Genomic DNA, 16,979 nt, shown 5'->3' with positions numbered 1-16,979 from the left:
ATTAAAATTTAATAAAAAATCTTTAAAACCTTTGTTGCACCTTTCGTTACGTCTGTCATCTTGGAAAATCGTAATTATTTAGCCAGAAATTCGGGAAAAATTCTAAAATTCATCAAAAAATTCACTTATTAAAGTAATGATTCATTATATTGATTTATGTTCTTGGTTCGATCCCTGGACGAATCAAAAAAATATAGTTTTATGTAAAATATAATAATTTCAACTAACCATGATCCAAGTCCTAAAAGAGACTTAAAATTATCTACTACCATAGCCTCTTAGACTCGTAGCATTCTAGTCCAATATCATTGGAGCTGTTAAAGCAAAGGGCAGTTGGAGCCAATGACTGTTGGAGACAATGACTTTTGGAGCCAAAAGACTGTTGGTGTCAATGACTGTTGGAGCCAATGACTTTTGGAGACAAAAGACTGTTGGTGTCAATGACTGTTGGAGCCAATTATTATTGGAGCCAATGACTTTTGGAACTAAAAACTGTTGGATTCATAGACTGTTGGAGACATTATATCCTAACTTATCATTGATGATCGCATCCAACCGTGTGGAATGAACGAGAGAATGCACCTCCTTTTCATTAAATGAGCTTTCGTTTTATAGAATTTTCGTCCAAACGTGCTTCGTTTTCATTAAATGCTTGTCCTGCGCGAACGATGCGTAGTCGTTGCGTGTACATTGCGTATATTACGTACATTGCGTACATTGCGTGTACTTTGCGCGTATTGTGCGTTAATTGCGTGAACATTACGTGTTCGTTCCGTTTACTGTGTGTAATGTGTCTTCATTTAGTTTTCAGTGTGTACTGTGTGTTCATTACATGTATTGCGCGTAAATTGATTGTATTGCGCGTACATTGCGTACATTGCGTGTTGGAGCTTTGGAGCTTTGGAGCTGTTGGAGCACTTGAAGCTGATGGTCAATTGGAGCATTGGAGCCAAATGTATATGGATATGATGGCATGAATTGAAGCTCTTGGAGCCTAGCGTATATTGGTGAGATCGAATTCATGAGACGAGAACGTATCACACCTCATCGAATTTTTTCGATCATATGATCCTCTTTTTTAAATGTCGTTTTGACTCGTGCATTATAGTAAATGGCTTTTGATTTTACTAGCGTATTATCCATCGGGTGCATGTATATAAGCGTGTCCTATACAGCAGACCGTACAGTTTGTTACTGACGTCGACGGTGTAAGGATCACCTAGTTTACTTCATCTGGTGCAAAAGTCGCGTAATTACTTGTTCTTGCGAACCTGATGGTATCTTTACCATCTTTAACGGCGAACTCGATTAAGGTTGTACGAACGACTACAGGAACCCCGACGGCAGCGGCGACGATTATGGAGCAGATCCCGTTGGCAACGACGACGCCAACACTGGAGGAGACTTCAACAGTCGTGGTACCACCAGCAGAAGAGATCTTAATGACTACAGAGCTGGCTGCGCAGGAAACCACGATTAACGACGTTTCGACCTCGATGGAGACTTCAATGGCTGGTGATTCGACAACAACTAACAAACATCGGTGCTGTTACTGCGACAAGATTTTCTCAAACAACAGCAATGCTCGACGACACGAGAGGAGAGAATGTGCCAAGAACCTTTATAGAAAAATGTTTGGCTGTGAGAAATGTCTCAAGCAATTTACAAGAAATGCTAATTTGCAGCAACACTTGGAGACATGCAAAGGACCTGTTGCGCGGCAGAAAGTAAAGGTTTCTATACAACAGCGAATGATTGATGTGCATAAGAGTATGCCTGGAAATGGTACAATTGCAGTAACATCGACATTTTGATCAGGTCTGAAAGACTCGTTTTCATCAGCACTGTATCCTTGCAGCTACTGCGATATGACGTTTGCATTTGCTCATGATGTACGGAGACATGAGAGGAGTAAATGTACAAAGAATCCTTCTCGCATGAAGTTTCGCTGTGATGAGTGCCATGAATGGTTTACTCGAATTGATAATTTACGTCGACATACGAAAAACTGTAAAGGTGAAGTCCGTGCGCCTACTGCTGAACTACCTGTAGAAATTTTGACTCCTCACTTTATATTGGAGACTCGAAAGCGTACAAGCAAAAAGAACAGATGCGCAGCAACCGATTGCTATGGCAACTGGACATGGAACTAAACCTAAGACTGTGATAGGTGCTCTACGGGTGAATGATAATGGCTTCTACTTGGCGCAGTCTGCATTTCATGGAACATTGAAAGACTACTATTATCTAAATACGCTTAGTGAGTCGAAATACATTTGTATTTTTCTTGACGATATCAGACAGAACATAATCAATCAGCTTACTGATGACGTAGCAACAAACGGACCTCTGAAATATAACTTGTGGTTGGACTGTATATATGGAAAGCCATACTCGTTCGATGACAAAGTGAAGAAGTGTGCATTCAAGACATCAGCTGCAGTAATTTACAATTCTGACGATGCGAAGCAAACTGTTAAAAACGGTATCCAGAAACTCTGTCAAGAAGAGGAGGACTATGTCTGTAAATGTTTTGGCTGGACTCTTTCTAGTATAAACAGATTGGAGCTGAGAATTAGTCATTTCACGCCTATGCGGACCTAAATGATTATTATAATGTTAACTTTAGCAAGTGGTCCTGTAGTAGAATATATATTATGTAATAAATATTATGTGTGTAAAATAACTTGTGGTGTTTTATTTCTCAAACTTACACTTTTCTGGCATTTAATTATTTTTTTTTGCTTCGTCCATACATAGAACCAAATATCGATTCAATACGTAAAGTAATGTGTGATTTTTTTCGGTGGCTTTGGAATTTTTCCCGAATTTGTAAGTCAATAAATACAAATATCTAATATGGCGATCGTAATTGTTTATAGGATGATGGTAGTAGATGATTTTAAGTCTCTTTTAGGACTTGGATCATAATTAATTGAAATTATTATTTTTTAAATAAAATTATATTTTTTTTATTCGTCCAGGGATCGAACCACGAACAGGAATCAATATAATCAATCATCACTTTAATGAGTGAATTTTTTGATGAATTTTAGATTTTTTCCCGAATTTCTAGCTAGGCCTAAATAATTACGATTTTTCAAGATGGCAGACATAACGAAAGGTGCAACGAAGGTTTTAAAGATTTTTTATTAAATTTTAATTAAAATTTTTTAAAATTAATTTTTAAAAATTTTCGCGATTTTCTAGCTTTATGATATTACGGATTTGCAAGATGACGGACATGATGTCATACTAGGTGACGATATATATACTTTTACATAAGTGGTGGGGGAGTCAGTCTGCCAGCGGCTTCCTTGGAGGAAGGTTCGGTCGCCATTTTTATTTTTTGCCCTCACCTGATTCGAACCGAGGACTCCGAGCTACATTTCGTAAATGTATGTTTTTTTTAATATTTTTTATTGAAATTTTATTAATTTAATTTTTTTATAAATTTTAAAATTATATTAAAATTGGATAATAAATAAAGATTTTCAAGATGGCGGTCGTAACGGAAATTGCAACGGTGACATATGCTATGATGACATAATCCATGATGACGTCAGAGGCTTATCGGAGGCTGTGGATGATTAAGCCTCTATATTGATAATATGTTCTTTCTAAGGCAAAATTACTTTTGAATTTTTTCGAAATCCTTATTTTTGATTTATGGAATTTTTTTAGATGTTTTGGCGGATTTTTTTCTAAAAAAATGGAAATTTTGGTGATTTTTGGCTAATTTTAAAGGTCAAAGGTCAAGGTCAAGGCCATCCAAGATGTCTGCCGTGACGTCACAATCCAAGATGGCGGTCGGCACCACAGTCTGAAGCCTGTGCCCGGACATATCAAAACATACTACTTCTCTCCTCCCTCTTCACTTCTACAGGACACACCTCTGGATACAACATATGCTTCGAATTAAACTCTCAAATAGTTATCATTTGTTTTTTAATAAGTCAAACAATCAGCCTTTCTCTGAAATCTGATGACCGTAAAAAAACAGTGACCAGACTTTCACAACACAACCAGTAATCAAAATTTTAATTTTTAAATGTAAAGTGAGAAAGAGGTGAGATCTGTTTGTAAGTTGTTTTACGTAAAAACCTTTTTTTAAACTCTATCATACGAGTTCTGAATGTTAAATTGTTTAATGAATTAAATATTACAATTAAAAAAATATTTTTTGTTAGCTTTTGAATTACTCCGTTAAACATATTTCTGTACAATTCTGAAGTCAGTTATGTATTTAGTTATGATGTAGACGTAATTAAATAATTACAATAATGATAATATAGGAAAGTAATTTTTGCAATAACTTGAGCTCTCGAGTCCAAAATATTGAGCAATTGACTGTAAAGTGTAAGTCAATAAAGTTTATATTTGCATTTTGTATGTATTCGTTTGATTCCGATGAATTGTGTAGTCCCACCAACAAATGGAAAGAATTATAAAGCAAGCCGAGGAAGACGTCACCCCCCCCCCCCTTTTTTTTTCATCAATCCTGAAATTAAATGCTGCTTATGCTTCTGCCCGAAACTTAATGATATAAAGTTCCCCATTTGGAGGAAATTAATCATTAAGTTCCTTCTAGTTGGCTATGTTGACGGAAAACACAGTGACCTTGAAATTGTAACGTGGACTCGTTTGGATATGACTTCTGAGGTACAGATCTACCTAAAAATGGATCCTGTGCTCGTTCTGAGCCAAAATTTAAAAAAAAAATTAATTTGTAAGGTATATTTAGGATAACCTAACTACTTTAAATCACGTTTTAAACTTTTCTTGGACAAGATGTTTGTTTGAATATACTGACTAACAACAGTGTTTGAGACTAGGAATCTGTAAATATCACAAGCCTATCCGTGGCTTATCTCGACACCCGCCGAACTGCGGGTGTGAGGCGATGCAGGGAAACGAGCAAGAATTGTCTCGAGCCACTCCGCCTCATCCGCAATCACTGGTGTAGTAATGGATTTGTTGGAAGGCAAATGAGTTGTTTGTGTTGTTGATAGGTACAGCGAAAGAAATGCCGTTAAAAACTTATTGGATTTATCTAATTATTATTTGTTGGGAAATAACATCAACGACTTCCAACCAACTTTTTTTTTTTTTTTTTTTTTTTTTCATCTCTGTGAGTACTCCCTCGCAGGCATGTCCCACACTGCACTTCTCCGCGCGGGAACCTGCTCCAGGGAACAGCTGAGTGGCGGGAAGTGGCGCGAAGTGGCGCCAGTGAGTGGGAGCAGCTCTGTCTGGTTCCCTGTCGCCGCCGCGTGGCGCGCTCCTGTCGCAGTCGCCCGGTGCTCGTGCAAGTCTACCTGCTTCCTGGCAACTGCTATCCAAACGAACCTTTTGTGAAAGTTCAGAAACTTTTCTTTATTTCCACCCTCCACTCTCTCTCTACATAATTCAACCTGCTCTTACTAACATGACTAAGCTTATTACTACCTTCTATCATATATACCCATAGATAGCTCATTGGCTATAGCTGGCGTGTTGTTTATTGAACACATCTCAAACAGCTTTGGAAGGTTACTCGCTGAACTCCCATAAGAATCAATGTAGTGGCCGGCTATATGCGTGATAATTTGTTTGCTGCGTCCACGGAAGATTGTAGGCTTCTTTTACAACAATAAATGGGTTAAGTAACGAACGTAGATGTAAAATAACAATTAAATGTGTCTGAATTGACTGGAATTTCCGTTATCAATGTCCGCGAAGGTTTTTTTTATGTTGTGCAGCCGACCTTTAACCTATACGCTTATAATGCATTAGTTCATACGTTTTGATATTGTAAGTTTTCAGCCCGTAAATTATTACTTAATTTTTTCACTCTGCAGTGAAAATCGGACGATTATTTCGAGGGGAATTTTAATCTGATGAGTAGTATATGAATGGGGCTCCTGGCACAGGCTTCCAGGCTGTGGTGCCTGTGGTGACACCCGCCATCTTGGATTGTGACGTCACGGCGGCCATCTTGGATGACCTTGACCTTGACCTTTGACCTTGACCTTTAATTTGATCCTCAAAAATCGCCAAAATCCGCCAAAATTTGCCAAAATTTGCCCAAAATTCCTCAAAATTCGCCAAAATTTCCATTTCTGTGGAAAAGAATTCCGCCAAAAAATCTCAAAAAATTCCACAAATTAAAAATTTCTCTTTTCGAGGGAAAAATTTCCCGTTTCGAGGGAAAAATTCCCGTTTTTAGTCCTTAAAAATCCCAGCGGCTGAAAATTCCTAAAACTGGCTTAAGCATCCTTAACTCAAACCTCAGTTAAGCCATTTATAGGATTATGACGTCACCGTTGCATTTTCCGTTACGCCCGCCATCTTTAACTTTTTTATTTATTATTCGATTTTAATAAAAAATTTTTAAAAATTATAAAAAAATTAAATTAATAAAATTTTAATATATATTTTTTAAAAATTGTACTTTTTAGACACGGAGTTCGGAGTCCTCGGTTCGAACCCGACGAGGGCAAAAAAAAATTAAAAATGGCGACCGATCCTTCCTCACAGTGGCTGCAGGCAGACTGACTCCCAACACTTTTTTTTTTTCAAAGCATATATATAACGTCACCTAGTATGACGTCATGTCCGCCATCTTGTGTTCATTGCTGGAGACCACCATCTTGTTTTCATCGGCGAGAGTGCGCTGATGCCATGTTAGTTTAGTTCTTATCCGCCAGAGTGCAGTAATCATTTATTATTGCTGTGACACCCGCCATCTTGTCATTTGGCCGCCATCTTGTAAATCCGTAATTATTTAGCTATAAATTTGGGAAAAATTCCAAAATTCATTAAATAAATCACTCATCATTTTACAGATTGATTCGTTCAGTTTCAGTCCTTGGTTCGATACCCGATCGATACAATAATGTTTAATTTTATGTAAAAAAATAATAATTTCAATAAACCATGTTCATCATTCTTAAAGAGACTTTAAAACCTCTACTACCATCATCCTATAAGCCATCAACACCACCATCTTGGAAAATTCGTAATTATATTGCTAGAGATTCGGTAAAACGTTCAGAAATCATTAAATAAATTTCCAATCAATGTACCGATTAATTAGATCGACTTAGGTCCTTGGTACGATTCTGAACGATGAAAAAAATATTAAATATAATAGTGGCAGGTCCGAGAAATAAAGCAACACAAGTTCTTTTACAAACATAATATTTATTACATAATTTCTATTCTACTACAGGATCACTTACGAAAGCCAGCAACTTTATAATCAATCATTTAGTTCCGCATCGGTGTGAAATGACTAATTCTTAGCTCCAATCGGTTTATACTAGACAGAGTCCAACCAGAACCTTTACTGACATAGTTCTCCTCTTCTTGACAGAGTTTCTGGATACCGTTTTTAACAGTTTGCTTCACATCGTTAGGACTGTAAATTACTGCAGCCGATGTCTTGAATGCACACTTCTTCACTTTGTCATCTAACGGATATGGCTTTCCATATAAACAGTCCAACCACAAGTTATATTTTAATGGTCCGTTTGTTGCTACGTCATCAGTAAGCTGATTGATTATGTCCTGTCTGATATCATCAAGAAAATTACAAATGTCCTTCGGCTCACCGAACGTATTTAGATAATAATAGTCTTTCAACGTTCCACGAAATGCAGACTGCGCCAAGTAGAACCCATTATCGTTTACTTGTAATGCACCGAACACAGTCTTAGGTTTATTTTCATGTTCAGACGTCATAGCAATCGTTTTCTGCACATCTGTTGTTTTGGTTGTACGCTTTCGTGTCTCCAATCTAAAGCGAGGAGTCGAAATGTCGGCAGGTAGTTCAGCAGTAGGAGCACAGACTCCACCTTTACATTTCTTCGCATGATGTCGCAAACTGTCAATTCGTGTAAACCATTTAAGGCACTCATCACAGCGAAACTTCATGCGAGAAGGATTCTTCATGCATTTGCTCCGCTCATGTCTTCGTGCGCCATGGGAAAATGCGAACGACGTATCACAGTAGCTGCAAGGATACCGTGGAGATATAGACGAGCCTTTCAGACCTAATCCAGATACAGGCGTTGCAACAGTAGTACCATTTCCAGGCATACTCTTATGCACATCGATGCATCGTTGTTGCGCCGAAACCTTTACTTTCTGCCGCACGGCAGGACCTTTGCATGCCTTCATGTGCGTTTTCATATTATCTTTTCTAGCAAACTGCTTATGACATTTCTCACAAACAAACATTTTGCGATATAGGTTCTTGGCACATTCGCTCCTCTCGTGGCGTCGAGCATTGCTGTTGTTTGAGAAAATCTTGTCGCAGTAACAACACCGATGTTCGTTAGTTGTCAAATTAGCATCCATTGAAGTCTCCATCGAGTTCGAATCGTTGTTCGTCGTGGTTTCCTGCACAGCCAGCTCTGTAGTCACTAAGCTCTCTTCTGCTGGTGGTACCACGACTGATGAAGTCTCCTCCAATGTTGTCGTCCTCGTTGCCAACGGGATCTGCACCTTCTTAGTCGTCGCTGACGTCAAGGTTCCCGTAGACGATGGTACAACGTCCATCATATTCGTCGTTAAAGTCGGTAAAGATGCCATCGAGTTCGCAAGATCAAGTAATTACGCGACTTATGCACCAGATGAATCAAATTAGGTGATCCTTACAACGTCGTCAGTAACAAACTGAGCGACCCGATGTCTAGGACTCGCTTATATACATGCACCGGATGGAATAATACGCTAGTCAAATCAAGAACAATTTACTATAATACTAGAGTCAAATCAACATTAAAAATAGAAGCACCATCAAAAAGGCAGCACATTTTGGACGCGCCGTCAATAAAAAGGAAGCACATTCTACAAAACGAAAGCTCATGTAACGAAAAGGAGGTACATTCACACTTACATTAAACTCGATAGGATGCGATCGTCAGTGTTAAGCTAGGATATAATGTCTACATAAGTCTATGAATCCACCAGTTAGTAGTTCCATAAGTAATTGACTTCAACAGTCTTTTGGCTCTAATAATCGTTGGCTACAATTTTCGTAGGCTCCAATATTCGTTGACTCCAATATTCGTTGGCTACAATTTTCGTAGGCTCCAATATTCGTTGGCTCCAATAATCATTGGCTCCAATATTCATTGGCTCCAATATTCATGGGCTCCATTATCAATTGGCTCCAATTGCTCCAAATACTCCAACAGGCTCCAAAAGGCTCCATCTGTCTTTTGACTCCAACAGTCTTTTGGCTCCAATATTCGTTGGCACCAATATTCATTGGCTCCAATATTAATTGGCTCCAATATTCATTGGCTCCAATTTTCATTGGCTCCAATTTTCATTGGCTCCAATTTCCATTGGCTCCAATATTCATTGGCTTCAATATTTATTGGCTCCAATTTTCATTGGCTCCAATATTCATTGTCTCCAATATTCATTGACTCCAATAGACATTGGCTCCAATAGTCATTGGCTCCAATAGTCATTGACTCCAATAGTCATTGGCTCCAACAGTCTTTTGGCTCCAAAAGTCTTTTGGCTCCAATATTCGTTGTCACCAATATTCATTGGCTCCAATATTCATCGGCTCCAATAGACATTGTCTCCAATAGACATTGACGCGAATAGTCATTGGCTCCAATATTCATTGTCTCCAACAGTCTTTTGGCTCCAAAAGTCATTGACTCCAACAGTATTTTGGCTCCAAAAGTCATTAGCTTCTAAAGTCATAGGATCCAACTGCTTTTTGTCTCGTCAGCGTCAAATATATTTGACTAGAATGCTACGAGTCTAAGAGACTATGAGCCGCAAGACTACAAGTCTAAAAGGATCTAGCTGGTTAGGAGTTATTCATGCCTGCGAGGCTACAGAGCTACGAAGCTTCTAGAACTCAAGTTTAAGTGACTGCGAGGATACAGGACTACAAGTCTGCATGAGTACTTGACTACGAAGCTTCTCATCTACAAGGCTCCAATTGACGCATCTGTCTTTGTCGGTATTTTCTCTTTTGATCCATCTGCTCCAACAGCATTATGTTATAAGAATTACAAGGCTACTTGATTACGTAGCATCAAGTCTACGAGGCTCCATTGCATCATTACTACGAGAATACAAGTCATGAGGTTCCGAGACTATGCGATTGCAAGTCTTAAAGGTTACGTGATCGCGAGGCTATAGGACTACGAAGCTTCCAGAACGCATGGTCACGCGACTGCATGACTAATTGGCCGCGTGGCTACGAAACGTCATGTCTCTAACTGACTACAATAGCAATATTCAGTGGTGAGAGTTAATTTATCTCATGCAAAGGTACTTGGTGCAAGTAGTTCCGCTTTTCAACATCAGATGACGTCACGTGTTGCTTGCAGGTAAATAATATTTCCTTTATGCGGAATGCGGGATGCTCACTATCGATCGCATAAGAAGGATGGCTTCAAGGAAAAGGAAGTTCATCCTTCCTGCTAGTGCTTCTCAGATTTCTCACGGTCCGCCATCTTGGAATGCAACGTCACGGCGGACATCTTGGATAGGTGTGACCTTGACCTTTGACCGAAACCGCAGGATTGATCGCAAGCACACGGAGAAAACCACCAATATATTGACAAGAATAATCATAAGCACACGGAGAAAAACGACACTCGTTTTCTTTGAAATCATAAAATTACAGGGAAAAAAATTTATTAAATAACAAATAAATTAATAAAAAATTTAAAATGGCAAAAAAATACAAAAAAAATACATAAAATTCTGGCTTGTACTAGAACTATATCTTTGCTGAACAATGAGAAGTTCACAAGCTAGCAGAATCTGTTTATGTATTTTTTTTGTATTTTTTTGCCATTTTAAATTTTTTATTAATTTATTTGTTATTTAATAAATTTTTTTCCCTGTAATTTTATGATTTCAAAGAAAACGAGTGTCGTTTTTCTCCGTGTGCTTATGATTATTCTTGTCAATATATTGGTGGTTTTCTCCGTGTGCTTGCGATCAATCCTGCGGTTTCGGTCAAAGGTCAAGGTCACACCTATCCAAGATGTCCGCCGTGACGTTGCATTCCAAGATGGCGGACCGTGAGAAATCTGAGAAGCACTAGCAGGAAGGATGAACTTCCTTTTCCTTGAAGCCATCCTTCTTATGCGATCGATAGTGAGCATCCCGCATTCCGCATAAAGGAAATATTATTTACCTGCAAGCAACACGTGACGTCATCTGATGTTGAAAAGCGGAACTACTTGCACCAAGTACCTTTGCATGAGATAAATTAACTCTCACCACTGAATATTGCTATTGTAGTCAGTTAGAGACATGACGTTTCGTAGCCACGCGGCCAATTAGTCATGCAGTCGCGTGACCATGCGTTCTGGAAGCTTCGTAGTCCTATAGCCTCGCGATCACGTAACCTTTAAGACTTGCAATCGCATAGTCTCGGAACCTCATGACTTGTATTCTCGTAGTAATGATGCAATGGAGCCTCGTAGACTTGATGCTACGTAATCAAGTAGCCTTGTAATTCTTATAACATAATGCTGTTGGAGCAGATGGATCAAAAGAGAAAATTCCGACAAAGACAGATGCGTCAATTGGAGCCTTGTAGATGAGAAGCTTCGTAGTCAAGTACTCATGCAGACTTGTAGTCCTGTATCCTCGCAGTCACTTAAACTTGAGTTCTAGAAGCTTCGTAGCTCTGTAGCCTCGCAGGCATGAATAACTCCTAACCAGCTAGATCCTTTTAGACTTGTAGTCTTGCGGCTCATAGTCTCTTAGACTCGTAGCATTCTAGTCAAATATATTTGACGCTGACGAGACAAAAAGCAGTTGGATCCTATGACTTTAGAAGCTAATGACTTTTGGAGCCAAAATACTGTTGGAGTCAATGACTTTTGGAGCCAAAAGACTGTTGGAGACAATGAATATTGGAGCCAATGACTATTCGCGTCAATGTCTATTGGAGACAATGTCTATTGGAGCCGATGAATATTGGAGCCAATGAATATTGGTGACAACGAATATTGGAGCCAAAAGACTTTTGGAGCCAAAAGACTGTTGGAGCCAATGACTATTGGAGTCAATGACTATTGGAGCCAATGACTATTGGAGCCTATGTCTATTGGAGTCAATGAATATTGGAGACAATGAATATTGGAGCCAATGAAAATTGGAGCCAATAAATATTGAAGCCAATGAATATTGGAGCCAATGAAAATTGGAGCCAATGAAAATTGGAGCCAATGAAAATTGGAGCCAATGAAAATTGGAGCCAATGAATATTGGAGCCAATTAATATTGGAGCCAATGAATATTGGTGCCAACGAATATTGGAGCCAAAAGACTGTTGGAGTCAAAAGACAGATGGAGCCTTTTGGAGCCTGTTGGAGTATTTGGAGCAATTGGAGCCAATTGATAATGGAGCCCATGAATATTGGAGCCAATGAATATTGGAGCCAATGATTATTGGAGCCAACGAATATTGGAGCCTACGAAAATTGTAGCCAACGAATATTGGAGTCGACGAATATTGGAGCCTACGAAAATTGTAGCCAACGATTATTAGAGCCAAAAGACTGTTGAAGTCAATTACTTATGGAACTACTAACTGGTGGATTCATAGACTTATGTAGACATTATATCCTAGCTTAACACTGACGATCGCATCCTATCGAGTTTAATGTAAGTGTGAATGTACCTCCTTTTCGTTACATGAGCTTTCGTTTTGTAGAATGTGCTTCCTTTTTATTGACGGCGCGTCCAAAATGTGCTGCCTTTTTGATGGTGCTTCTATTTTTAATGTTGATTTGACTCTAGTATTATAGTAAATTGTTCTTGATTTGACTAGCGTATTATTCCATCCGGTGCATGTATATAAGCGAGTCCTAGACATCGGGTCGCTCAGTTTGTTACTGACGACGTTGTAAGGATCACCTAATTTGATTCATCTGGTGCATAAGTCGCGTAATTACTTGATCTTGCGAACTCGATGGCATCTTTACCGACTTTAACGACGAATATGATGGACGTTGTACCATCGTCTACGGGAACCTTGACGTCAGCGACGACTAAGAAGGTGCAGATCCCGTTGGCAACGAGGACGACAACATTGGAGGAGACTTCATCAGTCGTGGTACCACCAGCAGAAGAGAGCTTAATGACTACAGAGCTGGCTGTGCAGGAAACCACGACGAACAACGATTCGAACTCGATGGAGACTTCAATGGATGCTGATTTGACAACTAACGAACATCGGTGTTGTTACTGCGACAAGATTTTCTCAAACAACAGCAATGCTCGACGCCACGAGAGGAGCGAATGTGCCAAGAACCTATATCGCAAAATGTTTGTTTGTGAGAAATGTCATAAGCAGTTTGCTAGAAAAGATAATATGAAAACGCACATGAAGGCATGCAAAGGTCCTGCCGTGCGGCAGAAAGTAAAGGTTTCGGCGCAACAACGATGCATCGATGTGCATAAGAGTATGCCTGGAAATGGTACTACTGTTGCAACGCCTGTATCTGGATTAGGTCTGAAAGGCTCGTCTATATCTCCACGGTATCCTTGCAGCTACTGTGATACGTCGTTCGCATTTTCCCATGGCGCACGAAGACATGAGCGGAGCAAATGCATGAAGAATCCTTCTCGCATGAAGTTTCGCTGTGATGAGTGCCTTAAATGGTTTACACGAATTGACAGTTTGCGACATCATGCGAAGAAATGTAAAGGTGGAGTCTGTGCTCCTACTGCTGAACTACCTGCCGACATTTCGACTCCTCGCTTTAGATTGGAGACACGAAAGCGTACAACCAAAACAACAGATGTGCAGAAACCGATTGCTATGACGTCTGAACATGAAAATAAACCTAAGACTGTGTTCGGTGCATTACAAGTAAACGATAATGGGTTCTACTTGGCGCAGTCTGCATTTCGTGGAACGTTGAAAGACTATTATTATCTAAATACGTTCGGTGAGCCGAAGGACATTTGTAATTTTCTTGATGATATCAGACAGGACATAATCAATCAGCTTACTGATGACGTAGCAACAAACGGACCATTAAAATATAACTTGTGGTTGGACTGTTTATATGGAAAGCCATATCCGTTAGATGACAAAGTGAAGAAGTGTGCATTCAAGACATCGGCTGCAGTAATTTACAGTCCTAACGATGTGAAGCAAACTGTTAAAAACGGTATCCAGAAACTCTGTCAAGAAGAGGAGAACTATGTCAGTAAAGGTTCTGGTTGGACTCTGTCTAGTATAAACCGATTGGAGCTAAGAATTAGTCATTTCACACCGATGCGGAACTAAATGATTGATTATAAAGTTGCTGGCTTTCGTAAGTGATCCTGTAGTAGAATAGAAATTATGTAATAAATATTATGTTTGTAAAAGAACTTGTGTTGCTTTATTTCTCGGACCTGCCACTATTATATTTAATATTTTTTTCATCGTTCAGAATCGTACCAAGGACCTAAGTCGATCTAATTAATCGGTACATTGATTGGAAATTTATTTAATGATTTCTGAACGTTTTACCGAATCTCTAGCAATATAATTACGAATTTTCCAAGATGGTGGTGTTGATGGCTTATAGGATGATGGTAGTAGAGGTTTTAAAGTCTCTTTAAGAATGATGAACATGGTTTATTGAAATTATTATTTTTTTACATAAAATTAAACATTATTGTATCGATCGGGTATCGAACCAAGGACTGAAACTGAACGAATCAATCTGTAAAATGATGAGTGATTTATTTAATGAATTTTGGAATTTTTCCCAAATTTATAGCTAAATAATTACGGATTTACAAGATGGCGGCCAAATGACAAGATGGCGGGTGTCACAGCAATAATAAATGATTACTGCACTCTGGCGGATAAGAACTAAACTAACATGGCATCAGCGCACTCTCACCGATGAAAACAAGATGGTGGTCTCCAGCAATGAACACAAGATGGCGGACATGACGTCATACTAGGTGACGTTATATATATGCTTTGAAAAAAAAAAAAGTGTTGGGAGTCAGTCTGCCTGCAGCCACTGTGAGGAAGGATCGGTCGCCATTTTTAATTTTTTTTTGCCCTCGTCGGGTTCGAACCGAGGACTCCGAACTCCGTGTCTAAAAAGTACAATTTTTAAAAAATATATATTAAAATTTTATTAATTTAATTTTTTTATAATTTTTAAAAATTTTTTATTAAAATCGAATAATAAATAAAAAAGTTAAAGATGGCGGGCGTAACGGAAAATGCAACGGTGACGTCATAATCCTATAAATGGCTTAACTGAGGTTTGAGTTAAGGATGCTTAAGCCAGTTTTAGGAATTTTCAGCCGCTGGGATTTTTAAGGACTAAAAACGGGAATTTTTCCCTCGAAACGGGAAATTTTTCCCTCGAAAAGAGAAATTTTTAATTTGTGGAATTTTTTGAGATTTTTTGGCGGAATTTTTTTCCACAGAAATGGAAATTTTGGCGAATTTTGAGGAATTTTGGGCAAATTTTGGCCAATTTTGGCGGATTTTTGAGGATCAAATTAAAGGTCAAGGTCAAAGGTCAAGGTCATCCAAGATGGCCGCCGTGACGTCACAATCCAAGATGGCGGGTGTCACCACAGGCACCACAGCCTGGAAGCCTGTGCCAGGAGCCCCATTCATATACTACTCTGATGGCTAGAAAAAAAATAATTTATGTATTTTTTTTTTTTCAATAACCATGAAATTTAGATATATAATTTATTGAGAAAAACTTTTTAAATAATATATAACTGTTGAAAAGTTTTTTTTTTTTTTCTTCGTTGTCATCCGAGGAATTATATCGTACTGCAAATCTACTGATTCAGTTCGGTCGATATTAGGCCTAACTATGGTTTTCACGTCTGTATCAAGAAATCGTTATAACTCAACAATGTTTTATTTATTCCATGAAAAGCGTGTTATTAAAGTATTGAAAAGAAATATACCTAAATCAGAAGTATCTCCTAGAATAACTGGTTTTATGAGTTTATGACATCTTCATACGCTTCTGGTAGTTGATTACCATCGAAGCAGGTGCGACAAGTCAGAGACAGGGAAAAAGTGAAAGGAAGAGAGAGGTGTGGAATGGGGAATACATGCTTTACCCCAGCTGCATGCACTATATTTTTTTAAAATTTTTGTTACTTCGGCTTGTGGAAATCAGCAAATTTTTTTTTACGTTATTCTTGCATTATTTCCTTAAAAATAAAAAAAATTAACTGCGCTTGAGAATGTCAAGACGACTTTTTTTTTTTGCCAGTTTGTGACCCTCCCACTTCCTTACGTTAAGCTCAAATTGTCAGATTATTGAAATGCATACTTTTCAGCTCGTAATTAACACACCTTACCTTAATCCGACGTGATCGAGTATTTCAGACGATCAATTTTTTTACTATTCTGATGGGCTTCCCTGGATGCACGTTCCTATGTAAAGGGCTTATATATGGTGGAGGCACTCAGCAGGATGCAAGGTATCCTCCCTTACGTTCATCTGCCGCACTCGAGTAAATCCCAAAATCCTCTGTTGGGCTCCCCTACCACAAGGAGCTTCGTGTACCTGTAATCAGCAACTCTACACCATCATCGATCCACGTCCATCTGTCCACTTAATTCATATAAATATCTTTCTTTTAACTTCAGGGCTTATCTACCTCGGGCATTAGGCTGTTTCACTGGAGTTTTATTTAATTCGCTAGACGGATTCTGGTCTTGTGATACGAACTCCGACGCAGTTCAGTACACGTGTCTGAACCACCATTGTACCGATTCGTGCCACCAGCTCTTATTAAGAGTGATAAAGTGTCAAATGCACACGGGCTACGTCGCGGCCCTGAGGAGAGAGAAGCCGAGCCCACATGCCTATAATACGTGTGGTGGCGGCCTAGGCATAACACTAAGTCTCTACGAACATGTACCTAATCAACCCCCAGTGCGACAGAAACATATTGTAATTTTTACTACATTTTGACATATTGCATTAAATGTACAAAAT

The sequence above is a fragment of the Bacillus rossius genome, chromosome 16 (assembly GCF_032445375.1).
Source record: "Bacillus rossius redtenbacheri isolate Brsri chromosome 16, Brsri_v3, whole genome shotgun sequence".
Lineage (NCBI taxonomy): Eukaryota > Metazoa > Arthropoda > Insecta > Phasmatodea > Bacillidae > Bacillus > Bacillus rossius.
This window is presented reverse-complemented; position numbering follows the sequence as displayed.